This window comes from Drosophila serrata, unplaced genomic scaffold, assembly GCF_035046125.1.
Source record: "Drosophila serrata isolate PLE 108 unplaced genomic scaffold, ASM3504612v1 contig_276, whole genome shotgun sequence".
Lineage (NCBI taxonomy): Eukaryota > Metazoa > Arthropoda > Insecta > Diptera > Drosophilidae > Drosophila > Drosophila serrata.
In genome coordinates, this window is record NW_028257174.1 from 206,812 (window position 1) to 228,767 (window position 21,956).

Below are 21,956 nucleotides of genomic sequence, written 5' to 3' on the forward strand. Positions count from 1 at the left end.
ATTTTATTTATTATTAATATTTATAAATCCTTTTCCAATTTTTATTTATATCAAGTTATATTTATTTCTTTAAAAAACAAATGCCATAGTGAATTTTAAATTCAAATTCAAATTCAATAACCGTTTCTTTCCGAGAAAGCTTTGGCGGTCTTTCTCTTCAAATTCCGTTTTACCGGCGCCGGCTTTTTGTTCTCAGAGAAAGAGAGTAATTTTGTGCAGAGAAAGCTTCGTGCAATGAAGAGCTTGCCGAAAACCCAACAGACATAAAGTTCGCAACTCGGCGAATTCGCCGGAATGAACTCGAAAATGAACTTGGCAGGGCCAAGGGGAAGGGTGGGGGGGGGGGGGGCGAATGGCTGCGCCTGTGTGCGAGCGCATATCCGTGTGTTGTTATCCCTTGTTTTCTTTTTCCTTTCGTTCTTGGAACTTACCCTGGCATCTCTCCGCTGGACGACGAGAAAAGCCAACAAGTAGCAGTTCAGCATTCGAAGCGTTCAATTGCCAGCGGACAGAGCGTAGCGGTGAAAGCGCGGCTTTGGCTTCGAAAAAGCCGAGTATTTTAAATCGTTGAAGAACTAACGGATTAATAAGTTTACAGTTTTTCGTAATTTTATCTAAGCTTTTTTTTTGGCACGTGTTAAAGTGAAATAAATCAGTGTGTGGCGGCGAAGCGAACAATAAACACGTGCAAGTACAGAACAGAAGAGAACGATAAGGAAAGGAATCTGAAGTAAAAGTAAAGTGAGTACAAATATTAAAATAATACAATTAATTATTTACTAATGCATCAAATTATATATTTGTAAGTTGTGTTAAAGTGAAATAAATCAGTGTGTGGCGGCGAAGCGAACAATAAACACGTGCAAGTACAGTACAGAAGAGAACGAAAAGGAAAGGAATCAGAAATAAAAGTAAAGTGAGTACAAACATTAAAATAATACAATTATTTATTTACTAAAGTATCAAATTATATTTTTGTAAGTTGTAAGTGTATATGCGTAACTATATCTCAACTTAAAATGTGTTTCAAGTTGCTTACAATTAATGGTTTCTTATGGATCTGTTTGAGACTTCAAAAACAGTTTCTTAGTGAAAAAAAAAATAGATGGTTAATGAGCTTAATTCACAATCAGTAGTAAAAGCTTTGAATTATACTACTAATATACTACTATATATAAAACGGGCACACATTAAAAGTACTTTTTTTAGTAGTTGCTTAGGGAAAGCTACCAAATCTCAATATTTGTAATAGAACATATAAGAATGCTTCTTCTTTTTGAGTTAACTACCAACTATAATGCTTTTAATTTGCTATTTCCAAAGAAAGAAGTTTATATACCTTAAATTTGGCATTTTAACCTGATTTCAAGATCAAAAATTTAATCTAAAATTTAAAATGTAGGGAATTTTATAAAAAAAAGAAACAATCCTATAACTAAGAGCTTAAAGTTAACATACTTATGATTTTTTTAGTATATTTATTCTAGAATATCAGAAAATTAAATTTTAATTGGAAACAAAAATAAATATAAATAAAGCTGAGTTGCGGAAACACAGAAATTTTAAAGGTTAGAAAACATAAATATTTGTATATAAATAAATACCAAATTTATAGTGTTTTCTTTATGAGCATATAATTTTTTTAAGTGTGATTTAAATAGTTTCAAGTCGAAAGGTTTGCAAGAAGACAAATTCATGACAAAGTATATATTATTAAATTAAAATAAATTTAAATAAATCAATTAAAAATTCAATTTATATAGTTACGAGTCGAAAGGAAGAATAATAAATATTTTTAAATGTACATCAATCAATTTTGTATTATTTTTTGAATTTATAAATCTTATTTTAAAACAATTTACATACTAGTATATAAATTTATATTTAGATTTCTCTTTATAAAAATCTGTAAATAATTTCAAAACCAAACAAACTTTCTGTGCTATTTGATATTCATGTTTTTGTATATATTTTTAAATTTTAGTAAATTTCTTTTTCTATTTCTATTTCTTTATGAATTTTTGAATTGATAAATATTATTTTAAAATAATTTATATACTGGTATTTAAATTAATGTTTATAATATTTGCTTAACAATTAATATTTTTTTTATTTAGATTTCTTTTTATAAAAGTTTTCAAATAATTTCCAAACCAAACAAACTTTCTGCTCTATTTGATATTGTGATATTCGTGTCTTTGTATATATTTTTAAATTAAAAAAAAAAAACAATTTTTTATGAATTTTTCGAATTGATAAATATTATTTTAAAATAATTTATATACTAGTATTTAAATTAATATTTATTATATTTGCTTGACAATTAATATTTCGATTTCTCTTTATAAAAGTCTTTAAGTAATTTCAAAACCAAACAAACTTTCTGCGCTATTTGATATTTTAAAAATTACTTGTACTTTTTGGCACTAATAATATCCTTGATCCTTTTTTGGAAAATTGCTGGAATGCCTTTAAAGTGAATATATAGCGGGAATTTAAATGGTATGGCCAAAAGAGTTGGTAGTATTGGTGCTGGAAGATGCATTGTGCGCGCAATGGAATGCCAAGAGTCGTGAGTCAAGAGCCATAAATTTGACGCCGCCATGTCCTTTTGGCATCCAGCAGCAAACAAAATGCGTCGATGGTCGCCAAAGTGGGTGAAGCGAAGGATCCTTCGATGGGGGAAAATCGAGATGGAATGGGGACAAAATTATATATATATAGAGAGTGAAATTGCAGGGGGGCGATGGCTCCAAGCTGATGCGGTCATTTAAGTGCCAGCAAGAGAAATGTGCAGCAAACAAAACTAATAATATTATTTTCATTATTAATCTTGAGCTATTATTTGTCTTCGCCGAAGAGGGGTCCTTGCCGAGGGTCCTCAAGTTCTTCAATGTTTTCTTTTCAAAAAAAAAGTCAACTGCTTAAGTAGTTGCGGAGTGAAAGTCAGGGTTGGATTTTAATAAATAATATAAATATAAATATAGAAAGGGATTGCATTTTCTTAAAGTTCAAGATAATGTTTACTTTGTTAAGCAGGTATAAATTCGGACTTGGGAGTTTATAGAGCATTTTTGGAAACAATATATAAATAAAATATAAAATATCGAACTGATAAATAGATTCTATAAGTAAATAAAAGTTTATAATAGGTGTTAGCCATGAAACTAATTTGTATACTATTGCAGGGTATTAAACTTTCAGTCAGAAGCTTTAAAGAAAGTGAAGGAATCATTTTTGACCCTATAAACTATATAGATTCTTGATCAGCATCAACAGGAGATTCGATCTAGCTATGTCCGGCTAAAATTTAATTTTTCCAGAATTTTGAAAATTTTATAAGGGCTTTAATCGTAAATTTTTTTAAAAATTGATAAAAATGTGAATTTCTTAACATTTTAAATTGAGTATGCAGATTTGTTACCCCAATAATAACTAACATAAAGCCGCTTTCCGAATCAAATTTAATGCTTTTTTGGGCTAGTTATGAGAATTTTAAATCTATGATTTATAGACAAAATTATCTTATAAAATATAGATAATTATAGACTCAAAGAATGGTATTCTAATTTTAGTCTGAAGCCTCAAACTAAGTGAAGGAATCATTTTTGACCCTATAAACTATATAGATTCTTGATCAGCATCAACAGGAGATTCGATCTAGCTATGTCCGGCTAAAATTTAATTTTTTCAAAATTTTAAAAATTTTATAAGGGGTTACATCGTAAAAATTTAAAAAAATTGATAAAAATTTGAATTTCTTAACATTCTAAATTGAGTATGCAGATTTAATGTCCTACTAAAAATTAACATGGGTCCGCTTTCCAAATTAAAATTAATCCGTTTTTGGCTTAGTTATGAGATTTTTAAATATTGATATGTCGAAAAAATTTGCATATAAAAATATAGTTAATATCGGTTAAAAAATGGTAATGCACCTTCAGTCAAAAGCTTAAAAGAAGGTGAAGGAGTCATTTCCGACCCTATAAATCATATAGATTCTTGATCAGCATCAACAGGAGATTCGATCTGGCTATGTCTGGTAAAAATTTAATTTTTTCAAAATTTTAAAATTTTTATAAGGGGTTACATCGTAAAATTTTTTAAAAATTGATAAAAATTTGAATTTCTTAACATTTTAAATTGAGTATGCAGGTTTGTTACCCCAATAATAACTAACATAAAGCCGCTTTTCGAATCAAATTTAATGCTTTTTTGGGCTAGTTATGAGAATTTTAAATCTATGATTTATAGAAAAAATTATCTTATAAAATATAGATAATTATAGACTCAAAGAATGGTATTCTGATTTTAGTCTGAAGCCTCAAACTAAGTGAAGGAATCATTTTTGACCCTATAAACTATATAGATTATTGATCAGCATCAACAGGAGATTCGATCTAGCTATGTCCGGCTGAAGTTTAATTTTTCCAGAATTTTGAAAATTTTATAAAAATTTTTAAAAATTGATAAAAATCTGAATTTTTTTACATTTTAAATTGAGGTAGCAGATTTATTGTCCTACTAAAAATTAACATGGGTCCGCTTTCCAAATTAAAATTAATCCGTTTTTGGCTGAGTTATGAGTTTTTTAAACTTTGATTTGTTGACAAAATTTTCATATGAAAATAGCAAAGGGCATATTTTAAGCTTTGTTATGATCTATTTCAGATTTTATACTATAATTACCTTCATATTTTTTATTAATTGTTTTTGGCTTTAAATATTTATTTTCCTTTATGTTCCTTTTCAATTTCTTAAGATTTTGCATGACATCAATTAGAGGTCTAAGCCCAGCTTTTACCACAAAAGTTGAGGAGGCGTCGACCGCAGTTTCTAATTGGTTAAATCAAGTTTCCCCTTTGACCTTGCCTCGTTTTCTTGGCCAAAACAAAAAATAGGAAAATAGGAAAATAGGAAAGGGAATGAAAATGGAGAGGGGGAGTGGGGACTTCTATTCAAATTATGTGCAAGTATTTCATTTTCATTTGTGACTTTTTGGCTTTTGTTGTGTTGATTTACATAGATTCTGGCTTAGCCGGATTCCTCTTTATGGCCAAAACAGTTGGCAGCATTGCGGTCAAAATATTGGCTTTGCCAAGAGGAGGGACGAGGGGGAGGGTACTTTGGTGTCGTGCTTGACAAACATTTTCATTTTCGTTTTGTATTTTTTATTATTTTTATTTTTGTGTTCTTATTGTTCTTGTTTGGGCAACTGCACTCAATTTTATAGCCTCTCGCATTTTATTTAGTTGCCTACATATATATACATATTTTTGTTGTTGTCGTATTTCCTCGAAATGGTGGGAAAGTTTCGATGGCTCCCTGACTGGGAATTTCGCTGTTATAATTTCATTTGCCGGCCCCTGACTGCCTACATTTACATTTTTATTTCCTCCCGGACACCGCACTCACAAAAAAAAATAATAATAATAATGAAAATCTAAGAGAAAAAATGATTTTCTACTTGTTTTATGACTTTTGGCATAATGTATTTCTCTGATTTAAATGGGAAAAGCAACAGGAGTTCTACATTTAAGACTAGAAAAGCTAGGAATATTCTTCGTTTTCCTTTAAAAAGATCAAGAAAATCCAAAGTGGAAAGTGTAAGTGTGTTTTCCTCTCACCTCTCCTACATTTTTCACGTGTGTTTTATGAGGGTTTAGTTCGACTTTTCTCCCTTCTATATATAAGGAAAAAGGAAACACCAAAAACTGGTCAGAAAAGAATCAAAAGAAATGTCCATGAAATCGTAAACATTTAGCTTTGATTTTCCCTTTCCCATTAGAAGTGTGACTTTTCTTTATAGTCGGTCTGGTGTTTTGCCACACAGATGTTGCTTGGGATTTAAAAAACAAAAAAATGAGAAGAAAAAACAAATCTACTAAGCTGGATAAGTGGGAATTAACTGGCTTTGAATACTCTATCTTGGCAAAGTAGAAAGGCATATCCGACATACCCTAACATAGATGGTTTCCGTTGGGTTTATAATATATACTTTAATTACTAGCTTTAAGGGAATCTAAAAGTTATATAGCAATAATATGGTATATACAAATTGTACATAATAAATTATAAATAATAATCTAGAGATGTGTAGGATCATATTTTTTATTTTATTAAAATGTATGTCTTCTAGAAAAGGTTTTTAAATACTTAAGAAAGGTGTATGAAGTGAGCAATAAATAGTTTCAGGCTAACAAATGTTTAAATTTCGGGATAATAATCTATAAGTATGTAGTATAATATTTTATATTTTACCAAAATATATATCTTTTAGAAAAAGTTTTTAAATATCTAAAAAAAAAGTGCCTGAAGTGCGCAATAAATAGTTTCAGGCAAAGAAATGCTTAAATTCAGGGACAGCATCGTAAAAAAATAATGATTATAATATACTTTTATGTATAATTAATAAATAAAATCCCTTTTAATTAACCTTTAAAATTTCTTGCTTCTTCTGAAGCTTATGATATTTTTTAAATACAATTTTCTTTAACATTTCTTTCATATATATGCTGCTTTTTTTCTGCTTTTTATATAAACTCAAATAAAAATTAAATTATAATTATTAAATATATAAATCCATTAGGTCATACAATTAAATTTATAAAAAATTCATTGTATATTATTAACATATACAATTTTGTTGCAAAGTTTTTATTTCTTAGCTGAAATCCCTTTTAATTAACCTTTGAAATTTCTTGCTTCTTCTGAAGTTTATGATATTTTTTAAATACAATTTTCTTTAAAATTTCCTGCATATATATGCTGCTTTTTTTCTGCTTTTTATATAAACTCAAATACAAACCGAAATCCGATTTTGAATACTTCTGAGAATTCAACGTGCTCACCTCATATCGATTACAAATCCCTTGATAATGGCTTTTGCTTTAAACACAGTTTTCTTCACACAGTCAAGTCGGCAGCCTGTATTTTCTTTTATCTAAGATTGGAAAATTGTTTTTTTTTTAGGTTTTGTTTTTTGTTTTTCCTTGATTTCTTTTTTTTGTTTGTTTCATTCTGCTGATTATATCTGCTTCTTCAGCGTTTTTCCACACACACAACAAAGTTCCCCTTCTGATGTTTCGCATGTCATTGTCGTAAGTTGGCATATGTCACCAAGGTGTTATCCCCACAGATATATATACACATATATGTATATATGTACATATATATATTATATATTTTTCTGTTTTTTTGCAGCAGCAGAAGCACCTTTTTTTTTAAACAACGAAAAAGAAAAAAAGAAAAAGATAACCAGACAACACACACTTTTAAAATGAAAGCTTTATGTGTGCGCAAAAGTCAACTTGAAACATTTGTGTTTCTTTATTTAATGCACTCACTCACTCGGTGGGGGTTCCATCATTTTTGCTTTATAAAAATCTATAAAGAACATAAACAAATGCGAAACAATGTTTTTGATTTGAAATATTACAAGTGCACTATCAGAAATATTATTTCAACTAAAAACCATCATTTTCTGTTTAGAATCCTTTGAAAATAGTCTAAAAATAATTCTTTAAATATAATAATATATTATTTCATGGAAAATTTAATTTAAACATTAAATTTCCACACCTTTCAACTTTGTTTTGTGTCATTTCTGGCTGAGATTTGCCAAAGGATTTGGCGGTTGACTGAAAACACTTTATGCCAGGCCAGGTCTGGGCCATTACGCGCTTTTACCTTCACTTCCGCTTTCCCCTTTTACCATGTTGAGAGTAAATTTATGTTAATAACAAAATCAGCAAAATCCTTAAATTGTCATTAGCTAAGCCTTTTTTTTTTTTGGGGAAAGTCCGCGGAGATTTTGTCGCAGCTTACATTTATTTCTGGGTTTTCTCCTTTTTCCCGCGCCCTTGGCTTTTGGCCCCGTCGCCTTTTTTAATGGCATTTGTTTGGGTTGAGGGATTTGTTGTCGACATGGTCGAAAGTGCCAAAAAAAACAGAAACGCACAGAGCGAATGCTTTTAGCCTTTAGCCTGGTCAGGAGTAATTCCCATTTATTTTTATTTCTTTTCTCTCTCTGCTGGAAATGTTGCAATTTTGTGTTGAAATTTGCATTCAGACAATTTTCAAGGGGAGGTTTTCCTGATGAGATTTTTTGATGGGGAAAAGTAAAGCCCCCTAGTTTTTGATTTATTCTTCTTTGTTACGCTTGTTTTTCTTAAATCACCAAAACGTTGCTTTCCATCCTAGATTTTGTCTTCGCAAAGTGTTGCCTACTTAAGGGGGCCGGAAGCAGTTATACGCTCCTTTTCGCTTTTATCTTTCGCTTCCTTTGATGCATTTGTTTACGGCTGTTATCGGCCATTGTTACTGTTACTGTGCATTTCCGTTTCCGGCTTGTAGTTATAGCCCCAGCTCTCAGCCGGGGCCTTAACTTGGCGCTCCCCAGATGGGCTTCCATCTATGGACCAACAAATTATGTGCCAATAAAGTAACGTGTGTCTGAGTGTGTGTGGGTGTGTGTGTGAGCCGCTCAATTCTTGCCAATAAAATCCATCTTAACTTTTATGGCCCAAAGGGGCCGCGCCCTCTCCTGACAGCCCATGACTTACAGTGAAAGAAAAAAGATAATAAAGTGTTTGGGGACCCGTAAAATGAATAATTAAATATGTATACAGCTATAAAAAATATTTAGTAAATATATTAATAGAAAATTTAGATTTATTAAAGTTTACTTAGAATTTGTATAGTATTTTTTTGCTATGTGCATCAGTTTATGGACAAGCATCAGCCTCAATCCCGGCCTTTAAAGCTTTGCATCCTTGAGCCCTTGTCAAATGTCATGTGTGTGTCCTGTGTTCCGTGTCCTGTGCGAGTAAGCTTATCGGCAATTGGTGTCTCCAAATTGCAGCTAAACTGGTTCGCACCGAGTGACCAGGATATAAAGGCATTAAAATAACAATGGTAGTTGCAGAAGACAACCGGAAATCCGGTTGACAACAAAAAACAAAATGGCCAAGAAAATGCTTATGCAGTTTAATTATTGCATCAAATGCAGCTTCACTTTTTCTTTTAAAATATAGAAAGCAAATATATTTATTTAGTTGAGCTTAAGCAATTTTAGTAATTTATTTAATTGATAAATCTTTTGAGGAAATATTAGAAAACCCCTGAAAACTCATTTGCCATATGTGTTAGCTTGGAAAATATGACAAAAAAATCTATAATAAAATGTGACAAATCCTAGTGTTTTCTGTACTGGAAATTCCGGGCACGTTTCGAGCACGTTTTGGTGTGGGTGAAAAGTTAAACTCGGACATTACATTTAATGGATAGACCGCAAGGCAATGACGACAATGACAACAAACTTGTATCCATCCTTTGCAGGACAAGGCTAGTGATGCCCAGCGAAAACTAACTTGAAATTAAGCTATATACTTTATAAATATATATATTATTTTATTAAATAAATTATAGTAAATTATATTTAACGAAAAATGTATACATATGTTTAATGCGGCTCCATGGCGTATACGTAATTTTCTTTGTGATTTAAAAAAAATCACGTATACGTTATTTTTTGGGTAACCGATTTATTGACTATAAGTTGTGTTATTTTTACTTATTTTCTATAACATATATATTTTTTTCCTTTAACGAATACATATTAAATGTTAAATAAATTCTAAATTTACATGGCGTATACGTTATTTTATTTGTAATTTTATAAGATCATGTATTCACAATATAACGTATATTCTTGGCAAACGTTCTATTGACTAAAAGATATTTTATTTTTAGTATTTTGTATTAAATAAACGTTATTTTCCTTTAACGATTACAAATAAGATTTTATATTAATTCAAAATTTACATGGCGTATACGTTATTTTCTTTGTAACCTTTTAATTAAGCTTATGTTATTTTATTTGAGCTAATTTGTATTTTTTTTAGTCTAATTTGTATTTATTCAGAGTTAATCAATTAAAATTTTTTAGTCCATATAACTTTTTGTTTCTAGTTAGCTTCCATGGCGTATACGTAATTTTCTTCTAATGTTTTATTACGTATACGTTATAACATATTAAGTATACGTTTTGTTTTCTTTAAATTAATAAATATTACATATGAAATATGTTAATGTATAATTATAATGTATAATGTATGTTAATGTATATGTTATGTATACATTATATATATTTATAAGATTTGAAGATTTTATTTTCTCAACTTATTATTACGTATACGTTATTTTATTTGTAACTTTATCTAAATTACCCTTTATTTTCTATATAAATTTCCTATCTTCTGCCTTATTTTCCTCTTTACATTTGATTTCATATCACGTTTAAAGTAACTAAATATTTCAATATAGTTTTAATACCATATCAATATTAATTTATACTTTCCAAAGCCCAAAGTCGGCATATCTGTTTGTGGCGCAACAGGATGCGAACAGGAACAAAACAAAAGTATCCTTCAAGTGGTCATCAGCTGAATTGTTTTTCTTTATTCACTCTTTTCCGCTGGACTTGTTGTTTCTGTCCTGCTTGTTGTTCTATTTGCACTGAATTAATTGACCAAGTTTTGCTTTGAAACTTTCCTCCTCGTCCTGGCCCTACCAAGGAGTGGAAGGAGTGGAAGGAGAGGACCAGAGACGGCGCAAGGATAATGGCTTGAGAGGAGACAATTCAATTTATCAGCTTTGAGGCGTTTCTCTAATGACGTTTTCTAAGTGAGATTCGTGGCGAGTGTTTTGTGTGGCTTCATTGCATTGCATTTTATTTTCAATGCAATTTAATACCCTTTGCGGAACATTCTAACTTTAGTCAGAAGCTTAAAACTAAGTGAAGGGATTATTTCCGACCCTATAAATCGTATATATTCTTGATCAGCATCAACAGGCGAATCTTTTTAGCCGTCTCCGGAAGAAAACAATTTTTTTTCAGAAATTTCCCATTTTTCGGAAAAAAGGAAAATTCGCAAAAATCTGCCAAAAATTCACAATTTAAATGGAGTATGCAGTTTTGTTAACCTGCTAAAAATTAACATTTAACTGCTTTCCGAATTGAAATTAATGCGTTTTTTGGCTTAGCTATGAGATTTTTAAATTTTGATTTGTCAAAAAATTTCCTATAAAAATATTGTTAATACCGGTTAAAAAATGGTAATGCACCTTCAGTCAGAAGCTTAAAAGAAGGTGAAGGAGTCATTTCCGACCCTATAAATTATATATATTCTTGATCAGCATCTACAGGCGAATCTTTTTAGCCATCTCCGGCCGAAAATTTTTTTTTCAAAAATATTTCATTTTTTCCACAGTTACAATTAAAAAAAAAAAATGCAAAAAATGTAAAATTTTAACATTTTTTTATTGAGTATGCAGATTTGTTAACCTGATAAAAACTAGCATAGAAAAGCTTTCCGATTTGAAATTAATGCGTTTTTGGCTGAGTTATGAGATTTTTAAATATTTGATTTGTTGTAAAAATTGCCATATAAAAATATATATTAAAATTAATGCAAATATTTTTAGCTTAGTTATTTAAGATTCCTAATTTGATCTTAGTATTCAGGTGCAAACTTCAGGAGTATTCAAACTTTAGCTTTCCTTAGTTAATTATTTTCCTATTTTGCTATTCAGCCACAAACCAGTCAATCAGAAAAATAAATGGGTAATCATAAGATTTCTTGACTATCTTAATTTATGTATATTAAAAAATATATATAAATCAAGTATCTAGTATTGTCTTCAGGGTTTTTTTCCAAAAATTTCTCCATTACAAGTATGTTATTTAGCTTAGCCATTAAAGTTGCTCCTACGATAAACGATTGCATCTCATGGCTTTCAACGTCGCAGCACTAAACAACAATATCATGAATATTTATCCTTGGGCATAATTATCTACTACGCACCTCTCTCCCTCTAACACACACACATAGACAGGCACACTCGCACACACACACACACACACACTCGCAGCCTAAAGAATAACATTTCCCAGGATGGCGAAGGAGCTGGCGGAGACGGGCCTGGGTCGAGCACTTAGTTAGGGCGAAAAGTGCCCCATTGTTTTGCCCACAACATTCATTCCATTGATACACTGGAAAAAAATTCAGCAAGTCACATTTGCATTTCCGATTATTAAGACTATCCAAAGATACTAGAAGAGATTCAAGAGTAACTCAATTTCTTAACTAAATTCTATGAATTAATTTTTATAGGGAAATCTTTTTTGAGCAAGACTTGACTATAAATTTCTTACACTGTACGAGTGTATGGGTGTGTTTTAGCTTAAATTGCTTGGAATTTATGCATCCTGTCTGGGGAAAAATCCCACAAAGTAGAGAGAGAGCGAGAGAAGATGCTGAACTTGCGACAGATTCTCCAAGGGTTATCTTCAGGCGTCATAAGTTGAGCTCATTAGAAAACCGTTAAGAAAAAACAACGAACCGAGCACCTTTTTAAAGCAAAAAAATATATATACATATATAAAATATATTTATAACAAAAAAAAAAAAAAATACAAAAAACACCGGCAAAAGGCAAAAGGACAGCCCTAAGAATTTGTTTATTAATGCCCCTACTAATTGCAAAGAGCGGGTAAATAGAGAAAAGCAACCAGAAAAAATAGATAAATAAATAAGAAAAGTAAGGGTAATGTATAAAGGGAGTGGTATATATTATTTATAATTAAAGAACAGCTTGTAAAATTAGTTTGATTAACAATTAAAGTACTGTTTATAAGACTAGATAGTTTGATTTGAAAGTATATTATTAATATATTAGTATTATATTACTTTAAGATTGTTTTATCTTGGATTTTAAATGATTCTTTGAGAGGAGAGATAAATAATTCTCCTATCGATACTTATCCTATCGATTCTAATAAAAATAATTTATAATTAAAGAATAGCTTGTAAAATTAGTTAGGTATATAATCATAGTTCAGTTTATAAAACTAGTTAATTTGATTTTAAAGTATATTATTTATATATCAGTATTATAATATTTTATGTTTGGTTTATCTAAGTCTTAAAAGGATTCTTTGCAAGTTTAAGGAGAGATAAATAATTCTTCTATCGATACTCATCCTATCGATACTAATCGATATAATTGTAAAATTAGTTAGATATATAATCAAAATCCAGTTTATAAGACTAGTAAACCTGATTTGCAAGTATATAATTTATTTATAAGAATTATATTATTTTATGTTTGGTTTATCTAAGTCTTAAAAGGATTCTTTGCAAGTTTAAGGAAAGATAAATAATTCTCCTATCGATAGTAATAGAAATTGTATTAATATTTCCCAATTTTGGAACCTTGTTTGCCAGCTGTAGAAATTGTACCTATATATATTTATATTTTTTTATATATATTTATATCTTTGATATATTTATATCTTTCTTTTTACTCAAATACATTTTAACTTATTTATCTATTAATATTTCAATGTGATTTACATATTGAAACACGTTTATCGATGCATTTTTTAAACAAAATTGTTGAAAACTAATTAAAAAATTGTAAACCCAAATTTTAAACTCACAAATATATTCCTTTATTTGTGAGATAATAAGGCATTAAGGACAGATAGTAAATATCTTTCGCAAGCATCTAAAAATTTCCCTATGCCAGGAACTCCTCACAAGTTACTCCTTTCAAAGGAGCTGGAGGAGAACCTGAAGGAAAACACTTTGCTTTCATGACACCGGGGGGAAAATTACAAGGCCTCCAAAATGAGTGCGATTTTTATGGCCTAATGAACTTAAGCAGCTTAACTGCGTCCGTTTTCCCGCGACAATGCAGGACACATGACTTCCCTAATTGAGTGGCAGGCCCCAAGGACAATGACGGTGTTAATGCAGCAATGTGCTTAATTAAATTAAATGAAATTAAATTCAGGCCTGTCTGTTTCAGTCATAAATAAATATAATTTAATTAATTGCGTCACAGAGTGACATATTTAATTTGTTACTTTTACAGCTGTACGTTTTATAAATTTATTCGAAGTCGGCAATTAATAAATGATACTTTTTATGGGGTAACAGCAGGCTTGATACCCTGTAGAGGTGGCTATACGGAGTTTCTTGTAAACAAGTTGGGTTGTTTAAAAAGGATTTTAATTACTTGAAATAATAACTAGGTTGTTTTATTTTTTACTGCATTTTTAAACATGGGTTTATTGATATATTTTATATATATGTTGATATATTTGCTAAATAGTTTTTTATATCTGAAATATTATTTTTTTTCGATATCCCAAATTCAATGTCTATTACTTGTCCATTAAAATGTAATCTTTAATGATTTATTTGATATATTTAGATCTATTTTAACGCCTATATTTTTGATGTATCAATATGTTTATTATCCCTAATTCCAAGTCGAGTATACCCTATACTTCCCCTGCCTGAGATTGATCGATCTTTTGTTCTTTGTAGCTGCTGTGAAAACTGTCAAACGTTTGATTTGTTATTCAGCAAACGGCAAACAGTGAATGTTTTGACATTTATCACTGACATGCGATATTTGTATATTTCACTCCCTTTAAACCATCTGTACATAGATATGCATATGTCTGGATGCTGGTGGAAAACATATATCATGGTTTATCTGTAAATTCGAGCTTAGCTTTTATGCCACATTATTTATGTTAAATATGCTCTGCGAGTTTTTCCCCCATAAATGGGTAAGTCTGGTATCGATGCCAAAAATGTTTACCAAAGCCATTGGGCTTAACCGGCTGAGCTTAATTGATTTGGCACTTCCGATTAATTAATGGACGGAATAAACTGCGACGAAAGTTGAAGTCAGATAATTACAACAATTTGTGATAGATTGAGGCACTTGTTTTTATTGAGAATTAAAAGGGATTTAAAGGGGACTTAATAAGAAATAATTGCAGTTTAAAACATAAGAAAGGGCAAACTTGTTTTAACTCCAAATGGTATATATTTAAATCATTTATTTATAAATAATACTTATATCATAATAAATACAAATTGATTGTATTAGTACTACCTATATAATTTTTCCTTTTTTATTTCAAAATTTTCCCTTGTGGCCGGAACAGTTTAGATTTTCGTTGTTCAAATTTCTCTCATCAAAAATACATAAATAACAAAATAGGAAAATAACTTTGGAAAGCCGAAATATATATACTCTACAGTTTGCATTTGAATTATAGGAAAATCGGAAATCGATTATAATTAGGCTTAAAATATATGCATTCTTTGATTCGATAATTAATAATATTTTTATATGACAATTTTTTCTATAAATCAAAGATTTTAAATAATCATAACTAGGCCAAAAACTCTTTAATTTTAAATCGGAAAACGGCTTTATGTTAGTTTTCATTAGGTTAACAAATCTGCATACTCCATACAAAATTTTATAATATTCAAATTTTTATCAATTTTTGAACATTTTTACAATGTAACCCCTTATAAAATTTTCAAAATTTTGAAAAAATTACATTTTTTCCGAATATAGCTAGATCGATTCTCCTGTTGATGCTGATCAAGAATAAATATAATTTATAGGGTCGGAAATGACTCCTTCACCTTCTTTTAAGCTTCTGACTGAAGGCCCATTACCATTTTTTAATCAATATTAACTATATTTTTATATTATAAATTTTATATTTTATATTTTTCGACAAATCTCATAACTAAACCAAAAACGCATTAATTTCAATTCGGAAAGCAGTCGTATGTTAATTTTTAGCAGGTTAACAAAACTGCATACTTCATTTAAATTGTGAATTTTTGGCCGATTTTTGCGAATTTTCATGATGTAACCCCTTTCCTTTTTTCCGAAAAATGGGAAATTTCAGAAAAAAATGTTTTTTTGTCGGAAATGGCTTGATAAACTCGGCTTTTCATGCTGATCAAGAATATATATGGTTTATGGGGTCGGAAATAATTCCTTCACTTGGTTTCAAGCTTCTCACTAAAACTATAATACCCTGGAAAAGAGTATAAAAACATATATAGTTTAGTTTAGTTTATGACGAGCATCCGGCCAAAAAGCAGCCAAAAAATATAGCATTTGTATTTAATTGACTTGACTGGCGGCGAAATTGATAGTTTTTGGCCACTCAATTATGCAATTGCCCAACAATGGCATCCAATTTTTTGGGGCACCACAACACAATGGGGCAGAACCACCCACACACACCGCACACCACACACACACCGCACACACCACAGAGCGTTTAATGCAACTGGCACAGCACAAAAACAAAACAATGAAACAAACTTTTTATTCATGCGCTTGAAAGGATCAAGGATAAAGGATAACAACGAGCCAATGGGAAAGGCTTTAAACAAAAGCCAAAAATATATTGTGACGGCAGGCTTTAAATGTTTAAAAATATATATTTTTAATCAGGCTTAACCTTAATTTAAATTATATATGATAGGTTATAATGTGCAGTTTCCTTGCTTAATTTTCTCTTAGTAATTGCCAAGTTTTATTGTTGAAATGACATGTCCTGGCTGTTACTTCCTTCCAAAAAATTAGGTCACTTTTGCATCCCAATTTTCATTTCAGTCTGAGTTCGAAGCGAAGATTGGTTTGTGGGAGGGGGAGGGTGTGGAAAAAGGAGTGAAAAGCGGGAAAAGCGGGAAAAGTTCGTAGCAATTGGGCGCCATTGTTGACATTTTGGCGATTGCCTCAGCGCGCTTTTCCTCTCGTTGGATGGAAAACACTTTCCCTTAACTAGGATTTTTTTTTGCTGTTTGTTTTTGAGATACGCTTTTCTGGCCACTGACATTCAGCATCTAAAATTGCCAGTGAGGTTTATATTCATAATTCTAACAGTTGCCAGTTTTTTTAGTTTAATATTTATAACTTTCCCTTTAGAAGTACTATTTTCATAGTCAAATTTGTAGTAAGAAATGCATTTCAGAGTATATTAGCTTAGTTTCTATGCAATTTTATTTGGTTGTTGATGGGATAAATATCAGAAATTCCTTAGAGAAACAATAAACTTGCATATAATAATTAATTAAAACATCTAAACGTCGTTTTTTAAGGGAATAAATATCAGAAATTCTTAAGAAATACCATAAACCTTTATTTAATATTTAAAACATCGTAACATCATTCTCATTTAATGATTTAATTTCCGACTAAGACACAAGACAATATCAATTATAGAAAGTACATGAAAGTTCAAACTTAAACGTTCAGTTTTATTTCCCTTTGACCTTTTTTTTTTTGGTATGCATTCCAACTCATATTCCTCTTCTGACCATGAATAATTACTGCACAGATGCAAAGCTACAAAGATACATTCCAAGTTTGTATCTGAAGATGGTAGCTGCGGTGCAGATGTTACTTTGTTTGCTGAGGAGGGAGTTTTGCACCCAAGGACGAGGTCACGAATATATATATATAACATATATGTATGTATATGGAGTTTACATTTCGCGGCGCGACAAGTTGCAGGACCCAAAAATGAGCAAACATCCTTCGAGGAGGAGGAGGAGGAGAAGGATGCCGAGATATGCGAGAGTTGACACAGGCCAATGGAAATTAACTTACCCACGTGTGTCGAAGGTGGAGCGATATGGGATGTCATCAGGCGACCCTGACATCTACATATATATCCTTATGGTAACTCTCTCTCTCTTGCCTTTTGGCAATTCCATTAAAATAGGGGGGAAAAACTTTTTATTCCTACCGAATGTCAAGCAATTCCATGAGCCACGCACTTTTTTTCCCATGTACCCTTTGAACTAGATGCCGGAAAAAAAGGACACAAGTTGCAAAAGTTTCTCTCTCCCAAAAAAAAGAAAAGCAATAAAAAAGGGCTGAAATAACGCAATTATTGGTTGCACCTGATGATGGAAAAGTTTATATATTTTTTGTTTGCCATCAACTTCCGCCTTTGATTAACACTTTTTGGCTTCCGCCAGCAAAGGGTCAAAAAGTAAGGATAATAGGCCACAGAAAAGTGAAAAACAAATCTCAAAAAGTGGTGGCCAGTTGAAAAGTTCTTGAAGCGAACTTAATTATGGCAACAATTATGAAAATGTAGTCATTATATTCACGGGATATCACTTGGACTTGAAGGGAACCAAGTTTTAAATATACTCTAAAACAAATTGAGTTGGTAAACTTGTCTTAATAAAAAAAAAAGAAAAGAATAAGGAAAGTTCAAAGGGAAAACATATGTTTTATGTCATACAAAATTAACAAAGAAAGGGGATAGCTTCTAATAACTTTTATTATTAGCTAAAATATTTTTACCCTGTGTTTATTAATTTTATGTGAATATATTGAACTTCAATTTAAGCTTGTATTTAATTTTTTATTAAGCTTACCATCTCTCTTATAAATTCAGCTTATGTTCGATAGTGTTTCCTTTCTCTTCTTTTCTTTTTTGTTTAATAATATTTATGATTATTATTATGTGCCTTTTTTACCCTCTTGGCTTTTGCAAAAAAAAAAAAAAGGGGGAAGCCAGTAAGTTGTCTCTCAGCCTCTGCTATTTCAATTAATTTTTTGTTTCGCACATTGTTGATGATGTTTGCCGAGGGAAAATTGAAAAGAAAACTCCCCCAGCGAAGGCAGCCAAGACTGCAAAGTGGTTGGAAAAATATCAATGGGGGCCGAGGCACTCCCCCCTCTTATAAAGGCGCCGTGAAATAAGGGGAAAGGAGGCTGCTGCCAGGTGCAAATTATAAACCAGAAACTACAGCAGCTTTAAGTTCAATTTTAAATTTTAGTAAACTTACAGTTGCTGCTTTAAGTTAGAATTAATAACAATTATCTGATGAAGACTGCCTCTCAATTTATAAAATCTGATTAACTTGGATTTGTTTCAAGAGAGAGAGAGAGAGTCCTTTCTGCTGAATTAAAGGATTCCCAATGGACTCTCTCCTCTCTGCTTTGCCCAGTCATTGTTTAATAGCTTCACGCCAACTCATGGTCCTGGCTTCATTTGTCAATCATTTCCAGACAATTCATTCGCAAGGGAAGTGCACTAAACTGCAAGAAATAAAATTCTAGAAAAATTCTCTTAACCCTCCAAAGGATATATAATATATTGATTTGTTGTTATATATTTATGCCTGCAGTTTTCTCGCAGTGCAGCTGTGAATGAAATTGGATTGTCTTCTCAGCTCCACTCCATTCCTAATTGTCGGTGTCTGAATCCTTGCTTCTTGGCAGCTAGCAGCAGTTTGTAGTTGCCGCAGGATGCGTTTACCTTTTCCCTATTTTTTTTTTTAAGTATTTCCTCTGGAAAACAGCCAGAATCCGGAACAACTCAGACTTCAGTATTCACAATAAATAAATATAAATAATGAAATACAAAAGTCATTTTGCGCCACAATGACAATGACAACTCCAAGCTTCGTTCCCCCTTGTTCCCATTACCATTCTGATGGCCATCATATGCTTATGAGACCTAGAGAGATACGCCTCCAAGGATACTATCCGTATCCTTGCTCGTATCTGTATCTGAGTATCTCGGTATCTAAGTATCTGAGTATCTGAGTATCTGCGTATCTCAGCGTGTGCGTCTGAAATATTTGTGGCTGTTTATTATCTAGACAATCATTATGAAGACACACGCAGGATAACAGCCCCACCCCCAACACACACTCACACACACGCACACTCATCCATATTAAGGCGGGGAATACCCGGAAATACCACAAGCGAGGAAAGGTGAGGAAACCGTTACGGTTCACCCGCAGTCACTGTGAATTTGCCAAGTGATTGACTTGAGACTTGAGTTCTATGAGAAGCTATTAAAAGCTTAAAAACCTTTGGGAAAAGTGCCAAAAAAGTTGACTGTGAAATAAACAAGTAAATAAGTAAAAACATGATAGATTATCCCTCGCAGGGTATTATAATTTCAGTCAGAAGCTTAAAACTTAGTGAAGGAAGCATTTCCGACAAGGGACAAAATTTTTAAATTTTTTTTTTTTCAATTTTTAAAGCTTTTTTTTCATTGTTAACACCTTAAAAAATTGACAAAAATTGTAACATCTTAAAGTTTCAATTTAGGTATGCAGTTTTATTAAACTTTTGAAAACTAAAGCAAAACAACTTTCCGATTCGAATTTAATTAATTTTTCTCCAAGTTATGAGTATTTTAAATTTTGATATGTCAAAAAAAAATATTCAAATAAAACTAGCAATAAAAATTGATTTAAAGAGTGCGAAAATTGTAAGCTTAGTTTTGAACGATTTCCAATTCGATCCTATATTTTAAATATAAACTGCAAGGGTGTAGAATTTTCGGCTTCCCAAAGTTAGTTTTATTACTTTTTCTTAAGATGAAATAATTGATATATTAAAAGTATGAAACAAAGAGAACAAAAAATAAATAATTATAGAACAAGATATTTTTAGATTTGTCATTTGATAAACGAAATCTTTTAAATCTTTTAACAAAGTCTTGCAAAAATCCTGTAAATATCTCAATTTTGGTATATAAAAACCAAAATCTAAGGGTACATATATTTTATATATATGAAAATTCCTTGCAATCAACATTCAAGCACACAGAAAATCTGAAACACAGCTTGAAACGGAAATGATGAAAGCCCCAAAAGTGGAAAAGTGGAAAACTATAAGCCAAAGCCGAAAAGAGGATGCCATAGTGAATGATGGCTGAAACGGTGATCGAATTAGGCGCGAATGTGGAAACTGCGTGAGCGAATCCTGATTTTCTGCCATCGAAATTCCCGATGCCACTCACAGATATTCCATAGCCCATTTCCCAGAATCCTTCGTTCGCAGTTCGCAGTTCCCAAGTCCTCGGTACCCAGGTCTTCCCCAAGGACTCCCCCTCGACATTGCCCCAAAGGGAGACACACTAAGCAAAATGCCGAATGGAGCCATACGCATTCGGGACACGCACACTTATACCAATGCAAATGCTGCGAATAATAGACACTTGGCCCACAATGACAACAGCAGGCACCTCAAAGGACATCAGCCACAAGGGGGAGACATTCAAAGGCAGAGCAAGAAAATATGCTTACAACATCAATCCTTGCTATATAATATAGGGTTTTCTATCTATTTCATGGAAACTTTTGCATACGAAAACTATATACAAAGGAAAGGAAGAATGTTCCTAGCAGAAATGTAATATTTTTGAAAATATTATCAATACTTTCTCGCAGTGCAGAAACTATTTATGCCTAAAATGGCAAAGACACATTTTGGCTTACGATTTTCGGTTAAACCATTTGACTGCCGAAATCAGAGACGCAAACAGAAGCCCCAATAGAAATCATCCTCAGTCAAAGGACATATATATCGCAAAAAAATAGCCCCCCCTTTAAAAGGATCTCCAGAGGATTCTCACAGAATTCAGACTCAGCCTCACTTATGCAAAAATACATTTCGCCGCCGGTGGCCGGAAAAGTGCAGAAGGGCCTCAAATATGCAACGAATTTTTCTGTTGTTTGACAGCAGCAACAATTGCAACTTGATTGGCCAACAGCAAAAAGCAACCAACCCACGCTTCGAGCCCAAAGGGCCGTGAAAATGCGCCCAAAAGAAAATACTGAAAATAGTGCAGTGGAAAACTGTGGGAAAAGTGTGTGCAGACAAAATGTGGGAAATGCTCTCCATGCATATGCAAATGCATTTTGCTTTTGTGGCTGATTGTGTGGCCGTGTTGTGTTTTATTTATTGACAGCACGGTCACACTTGATTTGTTTGGCCCCAGGATATATCGAAATTGGATACGGATATCCTCCCAAAATTTTATCGATAAATATCGATGGGGGAGGAAATTTTTGATTGCCGGAAGTCATTTATATAGTCCGTTTCTTCATAAAATTCTTAGTTTACTAAAAAGTGTTGCCATCAAAAAAGGATTATATTTATGGCAATAGTAAATACATTTCTTTTAATATGTAATGTAATGTTTCTAAATCATATTTAATTTCAAATTACAATACAAGAAAATATTAAGTAGTTAATGGTTGCATGGCAGACTTTCTTCTACAAGTAGCTGC

At 31.5% G+C, this 21,956-nt stretch overlaps 1 long non-coding RNA gene across 1 annotated transcript in view; it reads left to right on the forward strand.

Annotated features, from left to right (window-relative positions):
• Positions 1-463: 463 nt before the first annotated feature.
• LOC110179730 (uncharacterized) overlaps positions 464-21,956 on the forward strand; it is an 81,217-nt gene continuing 59,724 nt past the window's right edge. Inside the window, exons 1-2 of the long non-coding RNA XR_015272233.1 lie at positions 464-741; positions 808-916. This is a non-coding gene — a long non-coding RNA (uncharacterized LOC110179730). The remainder of the gene's footprint in view (positions 742-807; positions 917-21,956) is intronic.